The sequence below is a fragment of the Oncorhynchus nerka genome, linkage group LG23, assembly GCF_034236695.1.
Source record: "Oncorhynchus nerka isolate Pitt River linkage group LG23, Oner_Uvic_2.0, whole genome shotgun sequence".
Taxonomy (NCBI): Eukaryota; Metazoa; Chordata; class Actinopteri; order Salmoniformes; family Salmonidae; genus Oncorhynchus; species Oncorhynchus nerka.
In genome coordinates, this window is record NC_088418.1 from 16,650,645 (window position 1) to 16,672,685 (window position 22,041).

Below are 22,041 nucleotides of genomic sequence, written 5' to 3' on the forward strand. Positions count from 1 at the left end.
ATTTTTAGGACATTCTCAGAACATGGTGTAATCGTCCCCTGGAGGAAAATAAACATTAACTTCCTGTGAACCAGCTGCCCATGAAGATTTTGGATGAGGCACAGTAACTTCTTAACAGGGCCACTCTTAATTACCACACGTTCTTACAAAGATGGCAGAACTGACCATGTCAAAGATATGCTCAACCTTTATCAACATAGATTATCTGCACATGTACCCTAAAAAGTAATGACCAGCAGTGTTGTGTTCAAGACCACCTAAAGCAAGACCGATTCAAGACCAAGACAGGAGCAAATCGAGTCCGAGTCAAGACCGAGACCAGAAAAAGTCCAATTCAAGACCATGATTGTAATTTTGTCAAATCACCACAATAATAAGAGTTAAAAAATGTCCAGTATTTCTGTGTTCATATTTTTAAACAACATATCGATTCTTTAGACATTCAGAATAGTGAAAAAATGCATGCTGAGGGAAAATAGAGCCACTAACCCAAACAAGGTGAGGAACAATGGGCCTTCTATGCCTTCAGAGAAGGGCTAAGGATTTATAAAATAATTATATTATTATTTTCAATGACATCCTTATTTAATCTCTTCAGGTTGTGTTAGAAAGGAAAGGGTTAACATTGAGCAGGAAAAAAGATTCAATCATGATTTTTATTTGCTGTTCTCTGAGTAGATAAATCTATCTATCTAGGTCAGTCAATTGGCTAGGCCATCAGATGCTATAGTAGATAAGAGCTTCTGCCATTCAACTGTATTAGGGCAACATTTTGGACCGCCTTCTTGAAGGCCAACTGGTCACTGTAGTAGTTTCCCAACGGTCTAGGTAGCTAGCTTTTGTTGTTGGCTAGTTTGCCGCAGGTGTTATCAATGAGGATGATGTCGCTAATTTATTAGCTTCTCCCTTTTCAAGAATTGCTTTCAACGAGAAGTTAAATTTCAAATGATCATCATCTGGTAAGTGGAACTGTGTTTCTGTATTGCAGCACGCTTGCTGTTGTTGCCATCTCTTTGAAAATAACTTGCGTGTGAAACATTGTTGCATTTAAAATGGAACTGACAGCATTTTAGAAACATGACATCTTGTTCAAATCTCTTCATATGCACCCCCAGGAAGAATATGACACTTAGATGTGGTCATTTTAATGTTTTCATAAATTCTTAGAATGTTTGGGAAAGATGTATACAAAGGCCTTTGTGAAATATCTACAGCAATATAGAGAGGGAAAGCGACAGAGCGTTTGGACAATTAATAGACACTGCAGTAAATAAAACAGAATAAAAACATCTGTCTTGTCCCGGACCGGAGTCTACACAGACCGATGCGCTATAGCCAATCAGAGCTACAGTAGGCCTTTACAAACAAGCCATTTGCCCCATGGGCCTGCCATCATTCACTTTGAACTGGACTGTGTGTTTACAGGCAGTTGTAACAGCACTACTTTCATTAGAATATATTCACCAAAAGCCACAAAATACATGGATTTCTGCAAATATGTCAACACCACGGGAGTCCTCTTACATTTGTGAACTTTACAGTCCTATTTTGAGGGAGCGCGCGATTGGCATGCTGACTGGAGGAATGTCCACCAGAGCTGTTGCCTCCAAAGTCGTTTTAGATCATTTGGCAGGACATCCAACCGGCAGACCACGTGTTACCACGCCAGCCACGCAGATGTCTGAGTATCTGTCTGTAATAAAGCCCTTTTGTGGGGAAAAACTAATTCTGATTGGCTGGGCCTTGCTCCCCAGTGGGTGGGCCTAGGCCCATGGCTGCGCCACTGCCAAGTCATCTGAAATCCATAGATTAGGGCCTAATGAATTCATTTCAATTGACTGATTTCCTTATGAACTGTAAATCAGTAAAATCGTTGAAATTGTTGCAAGTTGCATTTATATGTTTGTTATATACACTGCTCAAAAAAATAGAGGGAACACTAAAATAACACATCCTAGATCTGAATGAATGAAATATTCTTATTAAATACTTTTTCTTTACATAGTTGAATGTGCTGACAACAAAATCACACAAAAATGATCAATGGAAATCAAATTTATCAACCCATGGAGGTCTGGATTTGGAATCACACTCAAAATTAAAGTGGAAAACGACACTACAGGCTGATCCAACTTTAATGTAATGTCCTTTAAACAAGTCAAAATTAGGCTCAATAGTGTGTGTGGACTCAACGTGCTTGTATGACCTCCCTACAACGCCTGGGCATGCCCCTGATGAGGTGGCGGATGGTCTCCTGAGGGATCTCCTCTCAGACCTGGACTAAAGCATGAGACATGATGTCCCAGATGTGCTCAATTGGATTCAGGTCTGGGGAACGGGCGGGCCAGTCCATAGCATCAATGCCTTCCTCTTGCAGGAACTGCTGACACACTCCAGCCACATGAGGTCTAGCATTGTCTTGCATTAGGAGGAATCCAGGGCCAACCGCACCAGCATATGGTCTCACAAGGGGTCTGAGGATCTCATCTCGGTACCTAATGGCAGTCAGGCTACCTCTGGCGAGCACATGGAGGGCTGTGTGGCTCCCCCCAAAGAAATGCCACCACACACCATGACTGACCCACCGCCAAACCGGTCATGCTGGAGGATGTTGCAGGCAGCAGAACGTTCTCCACGGCTTCTCCAGACTCTGTCACGTCTGTCACGTGCTCAGTGTGAACCTGCTTTCATCTGTGAAGAGCACAGGGCGCCAGTGGCGAATTTGCCAATCTTGGTGTTCTCTGGCAAATGCCAAACATCCTGCACGGTGTTGGGCTGTAAGCACAACCCCCACCTGTGGACGTCGGGACCTCATACCACCCTCAAGGAGTCTGTTTCTGACCGTTTGATCAGACACATGCACATTTGTGGCCTGCTGGAGGTCATTTTGCAGGGCTCTGGCAGTGCTCCTCCTGCTCCTCCTTGCACAAAGGCAGAGGTAGCGGTCCTGCTGCTGGGTTGTTGCCCTCCTACGGCCTCCTCCACGTCTCCTGATGTACTGGCCTGTCTCCTGGTAGTGCCTCCATGCTCTGAACACTACGCTGACAGACACAGCAAACCTTCTTGCCACAGCTCGCATTGATGTGCCATCCTGGATGAGCTGCACTACCTGAGCCACTTGTGTGGGTTGTAGACTCCGTCTCATGCTACCACTAGAGTGAAAGCACCGCCAGCATTCAAAAGTGACCAAAACATCAGCCAGGAAGCAGAGGAACTGAGAAGTGGTCTGTGGTCACCACCTGCAGAACCACTCCTTTATTGGGGGTGTCTTGCTAATTGCCTATAATTTCCACCTGTTGTCTATTCCATTTGCACAACAGCATGTGAAATTTATTGTCAATCAGTGTTGCTTCCTAAGTGGACAGTTTGATTTCACAGAAGTGTGATTGACTTGGAGTTACATTGTGTTGTTTAAGTGTTCCCTTTATTTTTTTGAGCAGTGTATATATACCAGTTGTATTCGGCACACGTTTATTTGATGTTTTTGCTGGTAAGAGTCAGCCGTGTGACTTCAGAGGAATCTCTTCTTGCCATTTGTGTTGATGACTGTACCACTTGTTAATTCCACTCTGATTCCAAGATACTGAACCATGAATGAGTGCCAATATTCCCTCTATTTCCCATGCATCAATCTGAATTGACTCAAACACCTTCAGAGTCGGTGTAGACTTTTAGATATAAGTGGGCCTCTTTCAGAGCCGGTGTCACAGAAAAGTCAAGAAAATCATCAAGGACCTCAGCCACCCGAGCCACAGCCTGTTCACCTCGCTACCATCTAGATGGAGGAGACAGTACAGATGCATCAAAGCTGGGACCGAGAGACTTCAGCTTCTATCTCCAGGCCATCAGACTGTTAAATAGTCACCACTAGCCGGCCTCCGCATAGTACCCTGCCTTGAACTTAGTCACTGTTAGTACAGTAGTCGGCTACCGCACGGTACTCTACCCTGCTCCTTAGAGACTGCTGCCCTATGCACATAGCCATTGAGCACTAGTCACTAATGTTGACATACAATTTTACTCACTTTATATGTACAGTGCCTTCAAATGGTAGTCATACTCCTTCCGTTCTTGGTCACCTCCCTGACCAAGGTCCTTCAATACATTTGCAAACATTTCTAAAAACATGTTTTCTCTTTGTCATTATGGGGTATTGTGTGTAGATTTGTGAAAAATATATTTCATCCATTTTGACTTCAGGCTGTAACACAACAAAAAAGTCAACGGGTATGAATAATGTATTCTAGTCAAGGCTCATCCTATATAACTACTGCTGTACACGCCTTTCCTAATCATATACTGTCTATACAGTACACACCATCATATGCGTACACATAGTGGCCAGTTTATTAGGTTCACCCCGTTCACGGAAATGGTTCACTCCTATAGACATGAGTCACGTGGCCATGGCTTGCTGTATAAAGCAAGCTAACAGGCATTGAGGCATTCAATTACTATTCAATTGAACATTAGAATGGGCAAAACAAGTGACCTAAGCGACTTTAAGCGTGGTATGATCGTCAGTGTCCGGCACACCGGTTCCAGTATCTCAGAAACAGCCGGGCTCATGGGCTTTTTAACCAAGACAGTGTCTAAGGTTTACCCAGAATATTGCCACAAACAAACATCCAATCACCTGCAGTCCTGTGGGTGAAAATAGCTCATTGATGAGAGGTCGAAGGAGAATGGCAAGAATCGTACAAGCTAACTGGCAAATAATGGCGCTGTACAATAGTGGTGTGCAGAGTGGCCTCTCGGAATGCACAACTTGTCGGTTCTTGTCACAGATGGGCTATTGCAGCAGACGACCACACCGGGTTCCACTCCTATCAGCTAAAAACAAGAAGAAGCGGCTCCAATGGGCATGCACCAAGACTGGACAATTGAGGAGTGGAAAAACATTGCCTGGTCCGACTAGTCCCACTTCCTGTTGCGTCATGCTGATGGCAGAGTCAGGATTTGGCGTAAGCAGTATGAGTCCAAGGCCCCGTCCTGCCTGGTGTCAACCGTACAAGATGGTGGCGGTGGCGTAATGTTTTCCTGGCACACGTTTGGTCCCTTGATACCAAATGAGCAACGTTTACATGACCGAAAGAATTCAAGCAGTTCAGTATGCAACCGGGTCTGACCTGGTACTATATGATAAATATGATTTATTTCAGCTTTTATTTCTTTCATCACATTCCAAGTGGGTCAGAAGTTTACATACACTCAATTAGTATTTGGTAGCATTGGACTTAAATTGTTTAACTTGGGTCAAATGTTTTGGGTAGCCTTCCACAAGCTTCCCACAATAGGTTGGGTGAATTTTGGCCCATTCCTCCTGACAGAGCTGGTGTAACTGAGTCAGGTTTGTACGCCTCCTTGCTCGCACACACTTTTTCAGTTCTGTCCACACATTTTCTATGGGATTGAGGTCAGGGCATTGTGATGGCCACTCCAGTACCTTGACTTTGTTGTCCTTAAGCCATTTTGTCACAACTTTGGAAGTATGCTTGGGGTCATTGTCCATTTGGATGACCCATTTGCGACCAAGCTGTAACTTCCTGACTGATGTCTTGAGATGTTGCTTCAATATATCCACATAATTTTCCTGCCTCATGCTGCCATCTATTTTGTGAAGTGCACCAGTCCCTTCTGCAGCAAAGCACCCCCACAACATGATGCTGCCACTCACGTGCTTCACGGTTGGGATGGTGTTCTTCGGCTTGCAAGCCTCCCCCTTTTCCTCCAAACATAACGATGGTCATTCTGGCCAAACAGTTCTATTTTTGTTTCATCAGACCAGAGGACATTTCTCCAAAAAGTACAATCTTTGTCCCCATGTGCAGTTGCAAACCATAGTCCGGCTTTTTTATGGCGGTTTTGGAGCAGTGGCTTCTTCCTTGCAGAGCGGCCTTTCAGGTTATGTCAATATAGGACTCGTTTTACTGTGGATATAGATACTTTTGCACGTGTTTCCTCCAGCATCTTCACAAGGTCCTTTGCTGTTGTTCTGGGATTGATTTACACTCTCGCACCAAAGTACGTTCATCTCTAGGAGACAGAACGTGTCTCCTTCCTGAGCGGTATGATGGCTGCGTAGCACCATGGTGTTTATACTTGCGTGCTATTGTTTGTACAGATGAACGTGGTACCTTCAGGCATTTGGAAATTGCTCCCAAGGATGAACCAGACTTGTGGAGGACCACAAATTTTTTTCCTGAGGTCTTGGCTGATTTCTTTTGATTTTCCCATGATGTCAAGCAAAGTTTGAAGGTAGGCCTTGAAATACATCCACAGGTAAACCTCCAATTGACTCAAATGATGTCAATTAGCCTATCAGAAGCTTTTAAAGCCATGACGTCATTTTCCCAGCTGTTTAAAGGCACAGTCAACTTAGTGTATGTAAACTTCTGACCCACTGGAATTGTGACACAGGGAGATATAAGTGAAGTAATCTGTCTGAAAACAATTGTTGGAAAAATTGCTTGTGTCATGCACAAAGTAGATGTCCTAACTGACTTACCAAGTGGTTGAAAAACTAGTTTTAATTACTCAAACATAAGTGTATGTAAACTTCCGACTTCAACTGCAGGCATTTAGCTCCACCTGTGATAACATCTGCAAAATATTTATATGCGACCAATAACATTTGATTTGATTTAGATGCAATATACTGTACACAATATAAGCCTACTATATATGGCCCTGGTCAGTTTCACTCCTATACTACAGTATTACAGTACTCCACCCTCTGGTCAGCGCTCCCTCTGGCCAGCGCTCCCTCTGGCCAGCTCCACTGTCTGGGCTCAGACACAGGTCGGCATTGCGACAGCAGGAGATTGGCAGACCTTAGCGGTAGTGTCTTTCATGTGTGTATAGTGGCTCTGCATGCTCTCTCTCTCTGTTTGTCTGCCTCTCTCCCTCTCCTTCTTTCTCTTTCTCTCTGTTTGCCTCTCTTTCTGTCTCTTTCTCTCTCTTTCTCTTTCATCTTTTTCCCTCTCACTGTTTGTCTGTCTCTCTCTTTCTCCCTCTCTCTGTATCTGTTTGTCTATTTCTCTCTCTGTTTCATATCTTTCCCTCTCTCTGTTTGTCTGTCCGTCTGCCCCCCCCCCCCCCCATCTACCAGTCCACTGCAGCTCAATGCAGTGCGGGCGGTTTGACAGGCCAAGCTGGGCCAGGCTGGGTCCGGGCGGCTGGGGCTGTTCCCAGGGCTGCAGACAGACTGCAGAGGTGAGGGTGTCTGTGAGATCAAACAGGTGGCTCTGACAGTGGTGAGAAGCCAGGAAAATTGGGAGAGAGCTGAGCAGATCTATTACTGGAGAGAGGCAAGACAGCGTGTATAGTGTCTGCTGCCTGCCTGCCTCCCTCCCTGCCTCCCTGCCTCCCTGCCCGCTTGCCTGCTGCAACAACAACAAAAAGAAAAGGAAGACTGCCTTTTAACTCCACTGACTGAGGCCAGGATAAGTAACCTTGTTTTGGTGTGTTGGCTCGGGCTTGGTGCTATATAGAACCTTTATTAATGGTTCTTTGTAGAACCTTAGGAAAATGTTCTTTATACCACCATGACGATTCCATTCAGAACCTTATGAGCATGGTTCTTTATAAAACCTTCAAATAAGGGTTCTATATAGCACCAAAAAGGAATGCACTGTGGTTACAAGCCAAATAACCCTTATTGGGCACTATATAGAGCCTTTTTGTGGTGTGTAGGCCTTGACTACTGAGAGGAGACCTCAACTACTGAGAGGAGTCCTTAAACCAGGGGAAATAAGAATACACAATTGAGGGTCCTGGTTGGCTCCACTGATGAAACAGTAATTTAACCTATTCTTTGATGTTTTCTTCATTCATTACCTTGGCCATAGTTGAACTGACTGACTGAAGTATCTGAGGCCATATTTTTGTGTTGTTGTCTAATTAACTGTAATTGCTTATTTTGTACCCGGGCTTGTATGCACTGCATCGCCTTGTAATAAGATAAATTGTATGGATGGTCTGAGGACTAGTGACGCCAGGGAGAAGACACTCCCGCTGTCACTCCCAACCATAGAGTGTACATCTGTCGGCAGGAGCCTTGTTATTACACCCTCAGCTCATTACTGGGGGACCCACTCCCTTTGAGGAAGATGAAGTCATTTTACAGGAAGGAATTTGGTCTCCACGCTGTCAGGCTGAAATATTTCAGAATTGTTTTGTTGACATGTTTGCTATGTAGACTACAGTTTGCTTTGAGGTTCTTGGTCCTGGTAATAATAAGGTTTCTTCGTACAGTTATACGTTTAAACACAGTCTTGACATATATGTTTGATAAAGATTCGATTTAAAGTTAATATTCATAACTGACCATATCCTGAGTGACACACTGTGTATCACACTGATGGTAAAGTTTTAGTTGACGTCATGGTTTAACACATTTCGTTCTCCAGTGACTTACCTCAGAGCTTACCATTCCATCACCATGAAATATTTCAACCTTTAACCATCCAACATATTCTCCTGGAATTCCTTGAATGGCCCTCTGTCAGACACCTCAGTGGGTTGTGGTGGATGGCAAGGAGCCTCTGACGCAGGGCCAAAGACAGATCTCTCTGGGAGAGGAGAGTAAATTACAGGCCACTGCAGGCCCTAATGAGGCCCGGGGAGACTGGGTGACCCCCAGCCAGGCTTAAGGTGTATCGCTAGTACTCCATCTTCTGCCAGGGCCGTGCAACACAGCGCCGCTCTGCTGGGTAATTCATCATACAGCTGATCTGGAGTCAGCCACTCTAATGACAGGCCTCCCCTCCAGCGCTGTTAGCATCTTCTCTCTCCACGCTGCCTGGTGCCAGTAGGTCTACACCTCTGAACACTGGCTCCGGATCAGGTTTCAGCCCAATGGGAGACACATACTGACACTGCTACTGTAACCTGAGACTGGTAGTCCACCACAGACTGATCAATATGGGACACTACTAAGGGACCTATAAAGGCATTGTGCTTGGGATGCAGTAGGGAGTCCGTACATAATAACTGAAAATGTATTGGTCAGAAGAGGGTTATACCATATGAAAGATGAAGTATTGGCTGCCATGGTACTCTATTCTATATATAATGCACTACTTTTGACCAAAGCCCTCTGGCCCTTAGTCAGGATAACACATAAACTAACATACCATTCTGATTCGGTCACGCTATTTCAGTCCAACTGACAGTTACTTATAACCTCTCAGATGTATTATGAGAAAAGTTACTTTCCATGTAATATTTCAAGTTGCACATACACCAATCATTTTGTCCAAAAAAGTGGCCTAAATTGTATATGTATTAGTGAAGCCCTAATCCTCTTGTCCAGAGCCATGTCATTATCTAGCAATGAATCTCCATCTTGTCTCCTCAAACACTTGAGGATGTCTGCTCTGCTTCCAACATTCCTGGAGTGGCTACTGCAGTAAAGAGTCATCGAATTACTCCACAAAGGTGGCTGTATTTCAGTATGGCTGGATTGTCGAAGATAACACACACTTTAGATTTCCATGGAACTTGGACGGTCATTTCACCACTGTCAAACTGACAGGATCTCTTGAATATGGATGACTTAACCTAAATATGAATACAAATGTTTACTTTACATAAAACAAATGTTACTCTATAAAGGCCTATGGGTCCGACTCAATTAAAGTGTCCTGTCAAGTCCCTAGACGGACCAGGGTTTGGGGCCAGTCTGAGCCGCCTTAGAGAGGATTAAAAGAAAGCCTCACCTTGTTGTATTTCCCCTCTCCAGTCCTCCTCAGGATTCCTCTTGTATTCATCAGAAGAGGGCTTGAGAAACCCTGGCTTTACAGGCAGCCAAGAGTGGAGCCAGCAGGCCTAGTCTGCTGAGGTCACATCCACACTAAGCTTCATGACATTTCATTAGTTGTCCCATCCACACATCCTAATCCCCATTTATCAGAGAGGTTCTCCGGAGCTGAGCGGAGAACCCTGCAAATTAGCAAGAGGCACCAACGAGGAAGTGCACTGGCAGACTGGAGGTCCAGCCTGGTCTCATAGACTAGACGTAACATAGTAAATGTAAATCCAGGACACTCAAATTAGTATGATCTGTTAAGTTTGGTACGGTTACTTAAGAGATGAAAACGAAAGTAGGTTGGTTGGTCGGTGTGGAAGAGTAGGCATATAACTCAAACGTGTTTGAATCTCATCACTGACAACTTTAGCATTTTAGCTAATTAGAAACTTTGCAACTACTTCCTACTTTTTAGCTACTTTGAAACTACTTAACATGTTAGCTAACCCTTCCCCTAACCTTAACCCTTTAACCAAACTCACAACCCAACCTTAACCCTTAACCCCTAGCCTAGCTAACGTTAGCCTCCTAGCTAAGGTTAGCGTTAGTGTTGACGACAACATATTGTAATTCATAACATATCATACGAATTGTCATTTGTAACATATCATGCAAAATGGATGATAGATGTCCACAAATGAATACATACCAATACGAAAGATAACATATCATATTAATGAGAGAGTCCCAGATTTACATTTACTATCCTGGATTTCCATCTACCCCTGAGTTCAGGTTGGGAGGTCAGGAGACTAGAGTATGGATTCTTTCCTCTAAGCTCCTGTCTTTGTCCTCTGATAGGGTAACATGTGATATCAATTATCATTACCATTGTAGGGTTTTTTGTCGGGAGCCCTGTTTTAGATCCTTACATTATCATCCTCTTGCTGTGTCTTTTAAGTATCACAGATTGCCTCCTCGGCCATCAGACGTGCAGTCATTGTTATCTTTCAAAGGAAGAGCTTTTCTCCTCTGAGTGAATCCAGTTGTCTCTCGCAGCAGTATTACTGCTAGTGTAGACTAGGAGGTTCATTGAAGGTTTAAAGGCATCAGTGACTTCCTCTTCGCAATCCTTTAAAAGGCCATTGAAGACCAATTTTTACCCCTTTTTTTTCCTGAAAGTATTTTTTTTGCCTCGTCCTACATATCAAGCTGCTCCAAACATGGTTATATGACTGGTCATGAACAATTTGTTAAGATGAACTTTCTTCCTCAAATTCTGCTTTTGCACTTTGGTTTCAGAACAAGAGTGCATTTTGTTTTATTTTGTACCAATTTGAAAATAATTGGCATTTTATTAGCATGGAAAAAAAAGTTTGTCATCGGCTGCATGTGAGTCAGCATTTGTTGTACGCAAATATGTGAACAGAAGTTCATACACTGGGGGAATGGGGGGGTGTTGTAATGTTGTAATGAAGGAATAGTCTGGAGACCTTGGTCAACAGGGTCCAGTGCCCAGTTGAAAACCTCATTTAGATGTCAGGTTTAATAAACAAACAGAAATGTTCGCACTAAATGAATGTCAGAATGTACGTTTACACAGGTGGATGTTTGATGAAAACTGACAACCAGCCATTTTTACATGAGTGTTTTCAGCTTAGGGGTAACAAAGAACAGCCTTCATCTCTGCTGCTGAGGACACTGTGCCAATTCAAATCAATCCACCTTTATTTAAACAGGTACGTTAAAAGACACACACACACACACACACACAAACACTGACAGACTGCCAGTGGATGCCATAGTGACCACAAGCTGCTGAGTAAGTGTGCAAATATCATTGGTTGGGTGGCTGGGGTGGCTTTGTGGTCTGTGGATGGTGTGTTCTCCCTGTGGCTGGTGTGATCCTCCCCTCTTCTAGTCCTCCCAAGAGTCTCTGAAACCTCTCTATGGCCCTCTTATTGCCACTTAAGCACTATTCTTTTATTACCCAGAGGCTTGTATACTGGACGGATGATGAAGTGATGATGGGGGATGGCTCAAACCAGAGGGAATGTGTCTAGAGTTTCCTTGGCACGCCGCGCATGGAAAGTTGAGGTGATTTGTTTGAGAAACCTCTTCATCAATCACGTTTATAATGACCCATTGCAATCCAAGTGTGAAGACGTGGTGAAAAAAACTCAAGGTGTTTATGTCATGTGTTTAACTCTAGGTGACTTCAAAGCTTTTTTGCTTCTATAATGTGAATCCCTTTTAAGCCAAGTGGCTCATTGCTGGAGTCTGGGCTACTGATGTGCCTGGAATTACATTGTCAGTCAGCCATGGAAACAGGTACGGCTCAGAAGGTATTGTATAGAAAGGCGCTCCACTCCAGGCATTGGTTTAGTCACTGTGCTATACAGGATGGTAGAGAATACTTTGCGAAGTGGTACATCTTTTGACCATCTGGATCACGGAATGCTAACAGTAGTCAGTATATCAGTTGGCGAACGATGTCCCACACTTATCGCTCTCTCTGGATAAAATAGCAAACAAAATGCTGATGTTTGTGGTCTTCAACTCAGAATAATCGCTGTAGATAGCTTTGGCATTTGTAATTGTCTGTCTTTGGACTGTAACTTCTCAGAAATGTCTATGTAAAAGAAATGGCCCAATTACTAACTTGGCTCTGCACTGTTGTTCACAATGGACATTTTCTGGTGTTTCTTGTCTTCATCCCTCTGTAAGTAAGAAACCTCTTAGTAAACATGTTTGTTTGAATGGGGAAGCACATGGGCCAGGGATGGCGATTAGGAGCCGTCTCAGACTCCAAAGGCGGTTGTTTTTACCTGATAGGTAAATGCTCTGTGTTATTAAGAGGGCTTCCTTCACCTGCACGCAGGCTCCACTCAACATGTCAACACCGCACAGCCCGGCTAGCCATTCCTGTCAAGTTAATCAGTAGGGTCTACTCTACTTTCCAAGGGTTGTCATTGACACGGTCTAGCGCTGCACCTCTTACCATAGAGGCTGGGGGGACAAAACAACACACAAAACATTCTTCCACACATTCTTTTACTGAACACATTATTTGGTTTCTGCCCTCTCTGTGAAAATATGTGTATGTGTGCCCTATCAAAATAAAATAACGTATGGTTGTGTGCTATGCGTGGTTTTCAACAAAATCGCTCTCATGCTTTTGGTGAACTTTCTGAGCTGTGGCAAACCACACAACTAAGGCTAAGCTCCCACAAGCGGAGCTGAAACCAAGGTATTGGCAGGAGAGCATATTTGTAATTGCGCAAAGAAAAAAGACTGTCACTTAGCGTCACAGCAGTTAGGCTTTTTTTGCGTATATCATCAGTGACAGTAAGGGTTGCTGGCTCATGACATTCTTCCTTCAGAGATGTATTTCTATATGGCCTTTGCAATGTAATGAGTCTTGTATGAGGAGACCACAGGCACAGTTTGTCCGGTTTTTATGCGCAGGAAGAACATACATCATACTCGGCAGTTGTGTGTCTGCGGTAGTAATGTCACTATTTATCCCTATTAAGGTGTCATCTTTATGCAACTTCAATGAATTAAGACAGTCAGCTCCAGGATACATGGTTATTTGATTATTTACTCAAGGCTTCTGTCTTTATATCCAGCTCCACCATATAGTGGTCAAATGTAGCTCAGTTGGTAGAGCATTTGTCGGTGCTTACAAGGTCACGATATTGGGTTTGATTCCCGGGACCACCCACAGATAGAAGTGTCTGCTATATGGAATATTATTGCATATTAGAGCCTCTGACTGCATTTGTGACCGAGGTTACTTCTTCGTAATACTGACAAGTTCACGTCTGTCTGACAAGTGTTTCCATATGAAGAGTTGAAACAGCACATTCCTGTGAGAATGAAAGCCACTTCTTTAATCTCTGAGACTTAATCAATACACGATCCCAAAATAAATCCTGCAGTGGTGTGCCAGAGATGGATAGGCAGATCGCACCAGAATCGGTCAAATACACAGTAGTCTCTGGTCAAGTTGTCCTGTTTTTTTTCCTAGAAAATCATTTATATATTTGGAACTTTGGCCAGAATTCGAAATCATTGTTATTTTACAGTTGATACAGTAAAAGTGTCTATATTATTACATTTTAAATGTCTTTATTATTTTGGAACTGTTGTGAGTGTAATGATTCCTGTTCATTTTTTACATTTGATTTAACTAGGCAAGTCAGTTAAGAACAAATTCTTATTTGCAATGACAGCCTACCCCGGGCCAATTGTGCACCGCCCTATAGGGCTCCCAAACATAGCCAGATGTGAACCAGGGACCTCTTGCACTAAGATGCAGTGCCTTAGACTGCTGCTCCACTCGGGAGCCCTTTGCTCTAGTAATGTAAACATATGTTTCCCATGCCAATAAAGCCCCTTGAATTGAGAGAGAGAGAGAGAGAGAGAGAGAGAGAGAGAGAGAGAGAGAGAGAGAGAGAGAGAGAGAGAGAGAGAGAGAGAGAGAGAGAGAGAGAGAGAGAGAGAGAGAGAACGAGAACTGCAGAGTAATATGTTTTCAGGATAAGTGTGTGTGGGTCGATGCATCTTAATTATGGCCTTGGTGTCAGGCAGATATCCCAAGGAGATGTGAAGCTGCAGCTGAGAGTGTTTTCACAGCCCACAGAACCACCGTGTTGAATCAGCAGCACCCTCTTGGCCTGCGCCCTGCAGCTAGTTTGATGTCAAAGAGGGATTTGCTGAACCTTTTCTGATGAAGGCAACAGCCACATAGGGCCAAAGATGATCATTAACTTTCCAAGGAGAACACAGTAGAATGCCCATACTGCTGGGGTGTTTGGAAACGTTGGCAAACAATGAATTTTCACCACTAAACATCTCCTGTAAATCTTACTGGCAGTAATTGACCAGCAAGTTACTGTAAGTTTACAGTGCAGCTACTGTAATCCATTTGACAGTAATCCAGTAGTCTCTGGTCAACCTAAAAAAATCATTTATATATTTGGAACTTTGTCCAGAATTCGAAATCATTGTTATTTTGCAGTTGATAAAGAAAAATAGGCTATATTACAAAAATATCAGAGAGAGAGTGAGAGAGGGGACTCCCCCAGAAGAAGTTGTCTCCACCATTTCAATTTAATTTCCTAGAGATGAAATGCACGTTTAGGTTCCACCTATGAAGAATGACGAAGGCTACTTATACATATTGGGTGTGGGAATTTCCACGTAGAGATGATTAATATTAACACATAGGGCACTGATGTCAGTGTAGCTAGCTAGCTATCTTGATAACCTTATCTAGTTAGCTAATGTTATCTGTTGTTGCAGTGTTTCTTTTACTACACCATGTTTAAAAGATAAGCCAGCTGGCTCTATGGCTGGTTCTGGAGCTGGATTTCTCCTAAACATTGATTTAGGGAAAACTTCGCCACAGATGGAAACCACATTCTTTGCCATCTATTGCTATATCCAAAGTTTTGGCATTTTCCATAAATTGTGGCCGCAAATCTGTCATAGAAATAGTTAGCAAGAATAATGTGTAACTTGGGTAATATGGATAACCATTGAAAGATGGCTGATATGCGTTTCTCTACTTTGTAATGGACACGGTGCAACCTTTGGTGTGCTGCTGGCAGGATTTCTGACTTCAAGCCTTAAATCGTGGGGCAACATCATGGGTAAGCTCTGGCCGTAGTCTTTCAACAACAAAAAACTGTGGATTTCTACTCCTGTGGGTGTTTAGAACTTGTAGTATATTTGAGGTTTCAAAAGGCTTCTTGAGTTTGTAATTTCACCTTTGAAATGTCAGACTTCATTTTCTCTTACAAAAAATGTATCAACCCCTCCAAAAATGTCCATGAAATATAATCACATAATAATTCACATTTCCTGTTCCTGCAGGATTATTTTCCTGCTGTAGCAAACTGTCTCAAATGAAGATCCTACATCTGTATCTGATGAAAAGGGAGGATCAAAACATTACAAGGCGGAACAATCAACGTGTTGGTGAGGACACTGTGAAAGGAAAGATCTTTCAACTTAATTAATGGAGGCAATGAAACCTCATTTTACTTCTGGGCGGCAGGTAGCCTAGTGGTCACAAGCATTGGGACAGTAACCAAAAGGTTCCTGATTTGAATCCCTGAGCCGATTAGGTGAAAAATACATCGATGTGCCCTTGAGCAAGGCACTTAACCATAGTTTCTCTGGATAAGTGTGTCTACTAAAACAGTTTGATCTATAATGGTTTACTTATTCACATCTGTAGTATTCTTATTCTAGTTTGACAGAGAATTAGAGGCAATCATTGATGAAAACATTGGACTATTTAGATTTCTGATGTAATTCAAATGCTAAACCTTGAGGTTGTGACTGTTTTTACAGCAGGCCCTGTGCTTTCTGTGTTAATAGTATCTTATCATTAGAGTTGCTGTGTGAAAGTGAGTATTTTCTCACAGCTTACCAGACTGTAAAACTGGGGGTTAATTGATATTGCCTTTGGGTGAAAGGGTCACTTCAAAACATATCCTTTTTGGCAGTTTCAAGTTCTCAGAGATTTGTTTTCTCTTTTAGAGGAAACGGGTAAGTATCCTCAGGTAACGGTGAATGATTTTGCCCCAAGTCTTTTCACATGAATAGGCACCTTGAACATAACCACACTACCTTAGCTGTTGGGGCAGAGACACTCTTTGAAGTCTTGTAATGTGCACCAACCCCTCCCTCTGCTTTATTTATGGTATTTGTTTCAAGCACAGATGAGAAGGAACCCCCGTTTTTTTTAGTTCATTCATATTTTGAGAGACAATGATTGTAAAAGAAAAAAACATTTATATTTGTTAAAAGGGTAAAGAAATGGCTGAACTGAGCTGGGCGGAGGAAGTATAGAGCTGTTCTCTCAGCTCTTCCAGTCCTTTCTTCCGTTCCCCATCTTGTTCGTCTTTGTCACTAGACACCAAAGTGCTAAATGTTGTTTGTCTTCAGATAGTGGCGGACCTGGGAAGGCCCTCCTTTTTGAAGTGTGTCATCAAACTTTAAAGGCTACCTACTGTTCCTGTTGGCAGACGAAGATAATCTCAGAGCATCTGCTTTAGTTCTACCCATTGACACATATTGTATTCCCCGTTTGAAACACCTTGTGCAAATGAGCCGACACAAGAGATAGTCATGTGGAAGTACTGTGCCTCTATTAGATCCAACATTGTATCACCCAACGGCTCACACCACCGGACAACAGCCACTGACAACAGAAAACCCAACACATTTACACCTCTGCGAGATCAAAGATTTCCCCTCTTTTCTTGTGAATGTGATCACTTAAGCAAATGAGATTGCGTGTAGCCCTCTCTTAGTCTAGTCATTCTTTTGTGTAAAACAAATGGGGGCATTATGTATTTCACGGTGGAAGAGGTGGTATCAAAGGTCAGCGGCCCCAATCCTATTAAGCCCTTTAAACTGTACAAGGCACAATGGAGACAATTGAAAACACACAGTAAATAGGCTTCGGCCGCTTTGGCGGCTTCCCTCTATAGAGCCATGAGGAGAAATAGATGTGACACAATTGGCCTTAATATTGAACATCAGAAGATTGAGTGATCCGGAGGAATGGCATTGTCCCTTTCATTCTCGGGGCAGGAGATAGAGAAAGGGCTTTTGTACCAAAGTATTTGCTTAACCTCCAGAACTATTTTGAGACATGGGGCTACAGTATGCAATGTTATCTCACTTCAACTCCCTTTGACCTTCATGGGTTCAAACCAAGGGAAATACTGTCTGAGGGCCTCTTGCAATGCAATGTTGACAGAATTGGCCATCTTCACTCAAAGACATGCTAACAAATTATTCAATTAGCTTGAAATGAATTTATGACTTGAAGTGAGTTATTTATGGCCCATTACACATTGGCTGAATTAATGTGAGAGTCTTACAGAGAGAAATGGCTGAATTTGTGTTTCTTTCCACTTTCTAAGAAGCATCAGATTTATATACTCCGAAGATGTGCAGTGTGGTCACTTGGAAAGGGCCCTTAAAATTGTCTTGATTAAGATACATTCACTTTTTCAGTGTCAAATACACAGGGAATCATATTTCACTCATATTTTGTTTGTTAGTGTGAGTCAGCAGAGCGATTTACGTGATACATGTTGTATACATGTGATTCATGTGGAATGCAAAACAAAATGCTCTTAACAGAGTTGCAAGAATTAAAGACTTTTCAAAGAGAAATGAGACCAACATTTCTTCCCAAAGAAAATCTGGGCCAATCTGAAATGCAGCCCAAGGGGATTTATTTATCTTGTTTCATTTTGTCTGGCACTAAAGCTAGACATAACGTTGTGTTGTTTTTTACTGTGTGCTCGGGAACTGAAAGAATCTATCTAGAATGGTATGTCGGGGTGTCCAGAAGGCCCAGTCTGAAGCATAGCCTGTCTGAATCAGATCTTTCTGCAGCTGTAGAGGCCTGGAACACTCAATTATAGTCTTTGAAATAGGCCTATAACAGAAAATAATGAAATCTAATGCTAGCCTAATCAGTGTTTCCCAAACTTGGTCCTCATTTAGATTTTTTCCCTGAGTACAACCCTGCTGATTCAAATAATCAACCAATCATAAAGCTTTGATCATTTGAATCAGATGTGTAGTGTTAGGGCAAAAAACAAAACAGAGTTTGGGAAACGTGATTGGTGAAATTTAGTGTACGATTATGCCAGGTTGTGTGGTTCTTTGCAACCAGCAAGCATACAGAGGTAGGGCTAAAGTAGTTGGAGGTATGCAAGTTGTTAGGCTTCATAATGACCTGTTTTGTATAAAATTATTTACAAAATGTGTCAGAACCCTTTGGTGACACCGACTTTGGCAGTTTGTTACATTATAAATCTTTTTTTTTTTATGGTGCTTGTAAAAAAAGCCTGCGGACATATTCTTGTTGTTTCTGGACATGAGGAATATGCAAATGATGTTGGAGTCTTGTTGATGTTGTTGAAAAAGGTTGGCAGTCGAAGAGGACCGTGGACTCTTTTTCTAACTTTTTACTCAGTCAAACAAATAATGCTATATATAAAAATATGGTTTGTTTAGACTCTAGGTTGCATTAATATTTGCCATTGTAGGTAAAGTTGAGATCACATTTCTAGTAGTTGACTTGAGGCTACACCAAACCATGTTTTTAAACCACATTAGATTGAGACACTGCAATTTGTTGAATCTCTAATTTGCCACGACATTTACCTGAGGGCTTCATCTGGACACAACTTTAAGGTGGTTGTGTGTTTGCTTGGATAGCAGACTACCGCTAGTTGAAATTGACAGGATATGTCTGTACATATGAATTTCCACCAGACATTAAATCATTATAGCGAAAGTACTTTCCATTCTTTAATTAATTTAATATAATCTGTTTCAGTGACACAAGCGCCACATGAAGTCCTGCTGTCATGTTAAATCAACATGTGTCTGAGACAAGCAGAGATTCACCATATCAAAGGACTATCTCTGTGACTGAGTGGCAGAAGTAACCTGTGGTTAATGCTAGGATAATATTTTGGAACATACAGTATCACAGTCCTGTGTTTGTATGAATCATCAGCGCTTTCAAGCCAGCAAAACACAGTGTCGCGTTTTAGCTTGAAGAGTCTGAATCAAAGCATCTATTTACCTTCTCTGGGTTATGAGGCTGTAGTTTAGGTTAGGTTAGCTATGGTTTCTACCCCAGCACACAGACACACGCACACACACAGCTGGTTACAGTCCTGTGCAGCAGGCTGACCTTGTTTTCCCTTTCCCCAGACCACTTTACTGTAACTCAGAGGCTGCATTTAGGACAGGGGGCCAGTCACGTATTTCCTCATCACTTTCCTCTCTCTCTCTCTTTCTCTATCTCTCTCTACCAGATCTCTCTCTCCAGTATGTTACTATAGGGTATTCAGCAGGACAGTTATTGCCTTTTCATGTCCACCTTATTCTTTTTTGTGTGTTGGAACACCAGGGCTGCCTAGTAACCTTATGACAGTCATTTCCTCGGCACAGAGAGATTCCACCTGCCTGATGCAGATGTAGCCTGGAGACATCATCCTGCAGGAAAACCTTTTGGATGAAGGGATTTATTCAATCCGCATGGTGGGAAGTTCAGCGTTACAGCGTGATTGAGAAATTTATAGGCAATTTTCAAGTCTTAGCGGAGACCGCATTCACGGTAAACGCTGCATGATGTTCCATCAGAAATCCCCTTTACATTTCTATGTAACTCTTCAGGGATCCAGATTGAATAGAGCCTGAAGCTCTATTGGAATACATTGGAAAGGATTGGAAGGAGGGAGTAGAAGCAGACAGAGTGTATTGATACAGACAGCATACTGAGTATCCTTGTCATTAAGGATGTGGCCAGCTTCATAGAGCCAGATGACAAATCCATCGCATATTTGTGGTTGGCTATATCAATGTCTGTCTGGCAGAGAAGCAGAAATCCAACAAGGATGCAACATGTTATGCTTCTGGCAGAGATAAAGACCTTTGGTTGGATAATACAGAGGTAAATGTGAATATAGTCTGTCTATAATATACTAAACAAAAATATAAACGCAACATGTAAAGTGCTCGCCCCATGTTTCAGGAGCTGAAATAAAAGATCCCAGAAAGTCTCCACATGCACAAAAAGCTTATTTCTCTCAAATGTTGTGCACAAATGTGTTTGCATCCCTGTTAGTGAACATTTCTACTTTGTCAAGATAATCCATCCACCTGACATGTGTGGCATATCAAGAAGCTGATTAAACAGCATGATCATTACACAGGTGCACATTGTGCAGTGTAATGCCACAAATGTCAGAAGTTTTGAGGGAGCATGCAATTGGCATGCTGACTGCAGGAATGTCCACCATAGCTGTTGCCAGAGAATGGAATGTTCATATCTCTACCATAATCCGCCTCCAACGTCGTTTTAGACAACATGGCAGTAACTGGCCTCACAACAGCAGACCATGTGTAACCACACCAGCCCAGGACCTCCACATCTGGCTTCTTCACCTGAGGGATCATCTGAAATCAGCCGCCTGGACAGCTGATGAAACCGAGGATTATTTCTGTCTGTAATTAAAGCCCTTTTGTGGAGAAAAACTCATTCCAATTGGCTGGGCCTGGCTCTCCAGTGGGTTGGCCTATGCCCTCCCAGGCTTTCCCATGGCTGCGCCCCTATCCAGTCATGTGAAATCCATAGATTAATGCCTAATGAATGTATTTCAATTGATTCATTTCCTTATATGAATTGTAACTCAGTAAAAAAAAATGAAATTGTTGCATGTTGCATTTATATTTTTGTTCAGTATACGGTACATCTGCAGGTCCCAGGCAATGTGGTAAACCGTCTTGTGAGCAATGTCTTGGTAATGAACACAATCATTACTCCATATAAATTGCAATAGATACTGATGCTTAAGGTAATGCCTTCAGCTAGCTTTTACTTGAAGATGTACATTTACATGTTAGTCATTAAGCAGACGTTCTTATCCAGAGCAATTTACAGGAGCAATTATGGTTAAGTGCCTTGCTCAAGGGCACATAAACAGATTTTTCACCTAAATCCTTTATGTCTCTGACGGTCTGACCTGTAAGTCTTTGGGTAAACCTGCGACGTTAAAGGTGTTTGACTGTTCCTTTCTGTTTGTGTACTGACCCACCAGACAAGCGCCTGCTCTTTAGAAGTTCGCTTCTCTGTGAGCTCCTATGTGTGATGCCTGACATCATTACTGTTGGAATTTCACGTCTGTAATATTCAAACAAGGCAGTCAGGCTGCTAGTAAAAAGTACAGCCGCTAGTACTGGGTCATCTATCTTAGTGCTAAGAAACAGCTTTTGCTGTGTCACTGACCCCCCCCCAAAAAAAAACAATTAAAATTGTTATGAACTTATTGTACACTCTTAGAAAAAAAGGTGCTATCTAAAACCTAACATGGTTATTCGGCTGTCCCCATAGGAGTACGCTTTGAAGAACCTTTTTGGTTCCAGGTAGAACCCTTTTGGGTTCCATGTAAAACCATTCCTGCAGAGCATTCTACAAGGAACCAAAAAGGGTTCTGCCTGGATCCAAAAATGTTTTTCCTATGGGAACAGCTGAAACTCCCTTTTGAACCCCTTTTTTTCTAATAGTGTACAGTATATGTGTCAAAATCATGCTTTTTTAAAAATCATACTTATCAACTTCTTACATGATGCTTACATTGTGAAGTCACACAACCAAAATCTGGTTCGAGCAAAACCAAAGACTTGTAGAAGTGGCAACTCCCGGAAGTCACCACAGTTCATTTGCATCTTCTTAA